This window comes from Manacus vitellinus, unplaced genomic scaffold, assembly GCF_001715985.3.
Source record: "Manacus vitellinus isolate BGI_N305 unplaced genomic scaffold, ASM171598v3 scaffold_27_pilon, whole genome shotgun sequence".
In the NCBI taxonomy this organism is placed as follows: Eukaryota; Metazoa; Chordata; class Aves; order Passeriformes; family Pipridae; genus Manacus; species Manacus vitellinus.
This window is the reverse complement of record NW_021940039.1, coordinates 10322951-10325484: the sequence shown is the minus strand read 5'-3', so window position 1 is coordinate 10325484 and position 2534 is coordinate 10322951.

Genomic DNA, 2534 nt, shown 5'->3' with positions numbered 1-2534 from the left:
TGCCCATGAGCGTGACCCTGGCCAGGGTGTCCCTGGTGTCCCCCTCCTGCAGGGCACCCCGAGGGCAGGGCCAGCCCTCGAGGCCCAGGGCACTGCAGGAGCTCAGGGTGGGTGGCAGAGCAGATGGCAGGTTCTCTGCCACACCAGCCCCATCTGACAGAGATCACACAGCAGCTGGCAGCCCCCTACCTGGAATTTCTCTCTCTGTTCCAGACTGTGACCAGGAGACGTTTCTGCTCATCCTCCTCCTGCACTGGGCTGTAACAAGCAGAGGGGACAGTCCATGAGCACAGACCTTCCCCAGGAGCACCCAGCAAGGTCCTCCAGTCTCTGCACAGAGCACTGCAGCACCACCCCAAACAGCAACCTCCTCCAACAGCCACTGCTGCACTAATTCACTCATCCCTGACAGGGCAAAGGGATGTGACCCCTCCTGGGCAGGCACTGGGGACACCCCTCAAGTGGTTTAAGGGGAAAAATAGTCTTGCAGAAAGACACACATCCAACATCAACAGGTAAATGGAAGGGACAAGCCACAGTTCATGCTCTGAAACAACCACCCTGTGCCAAATTAAACACTGCATGTAGGTCAGAGGTCTGGCCAGCTCCACCAAAACACTAAGTCATGCAGCTCCTTTCCCATGCAGAGACATGCTGGAGTTTAAGGAAATCCTTTTACCTTCCTCATTCATAGTGGTGCCCCCACTACTGCAGGTGCAAGGTCTGGGAAATGGAGCCCAACTCCTGCCCAGTAAGAAAGTCCGACCCTGCTGTGTGCTGGCAGCTCTGCGAGCCTCCACACAGCTCTGCCCAAAAGTTCAAGGCATTTCAGCTACAAAACCCAGCAGAATAATGTCTGTCACTCCTCATCTCAGCAGCAGACCTGCTCATGCATGAGGAGTGTTTATTGCAGAGCACAATGCAAAAGCAAACACGGGGTCTTGGCACGGAGAGGGAGCCCCGGGACAGCGGCCACGTGGGTGCCCACGGCTCAGAGTGAACCTGGCACGGAGGGGCGGGCAGAGCTCCCCCTGCCCTGTCATACTCACAAAACAAAGTGCTCATGGAAGACGGGATTTTTGCTGTCTGGCACAGTCTTGGTCTTTTGCCTGCATTTCCAGTCAGCATCTGGCACGATGGACATCTTCAGGAGGAAAACAAGCACTGTGTTAACACTCCCAAAGCAAGCACTGGCATCAGCTGCCAGCTCTGCTGCTGCCGTGGTAGGAGACTGGCACAGCCACTGCCATGGATGGCTGAGCCTCAGAGATCCGGCTGAGCCTCAGAGATCCAGCTGAGCCGGTGCTGAGGGTGGTTTGGATCACTTCACCCTTATGCCTGTCAAGTAATTGTGTTACACAACTGCCCAGGGCAGGGGAGGGAAGGAAGAGAGCAGAAAAATCAAGGACTGGTGCACACAAGTGTTGCTGGCTGGTCTCTGACTTGCACCCCCTCTTTGGGTTGATGTTTCCTGCACTGAGCTCACTGGGTGGGAGCCTGCCAAGGTGACCTCTGAGAGAGCCCAGAGCCACACTGTGCTGGCCAAACATTTATCCCCACCAGTTTCTGGGCACCCAGTGGGATGTTCTTGCAGTGGATGGCTGACACAGCCCTCAGCAGGGTCCTGTCCTGCAGTTTTCCACTCCATGCAGGCACTGTGCCAACAAAACCCATGAGCCACCCAGCGCTGGGCAAGAGCCCAGCCACCCCCCTGCAAGCTGGGGGTGCTCATCCGAAGCAGGACAGAGGGGGAAAGGGAAGGGACAAACAGCCCAGAGCATGCTTGGAGGAATCAACCACAAAATGCCAAAAGCACAAAGCTCCCAGAGCAGAGCCCCAGGAGAACCCACCTTCACGTAGGAGTCACACGCACGGCACTCGCTGCCCATCAGGCCTTTTGCTTCCATGACTGGAAAGGAAAGGAAATGGTCACATCCCAGAGCAGCAGGGAAGGCATCCTCCCAGTCCACAGCCCTCTGCTCCACAGGGTGCTCCCTCCTCGTGGGGCCAAACCTTCCTCCCACCCAGCAGCCTCCCCAGCTCCCCGCCCTCGCTGGGCACCCCCAGACAGGGAAAGGGGGTTATTGCATTTTTGCTCTAACACAGCCCTGCTATAAATACAGGCACCTGAGGGCGAGGGCAGCAGCAGATGCAGTTCAGCATCAGGATGGCAAATTGCATTCCCTCTGCCTGACTTCCCCCAGCTCTGGGCTCCCACCCCGGGGCCAAACGTGTCATCAAGTTAAACATCAGCAGCCCATCCTGACACAGCCCCAGCCCTGCACAGGGACCCCTCAGCTGCCTGGGGGCAGGAGATGGGCAGCAGGCTCTGGATGGCACAGGATGGGCTGTTGGAATGAGGCCAAGCTCCCTCCTAATGAGCCCAGCAAGGCAGCAGTGACTTTGCCTCTGTCAGAGATTGTGCTCCTAATAAACAGAACCCCCAGTGCACCAGGGGAAAGGGGTTCTGCAAGACCCTCTGGGGCTTCAGGAAGTATTTTGCAAGGTTCCTTCAGGGCAGGCTGCACCAAGGG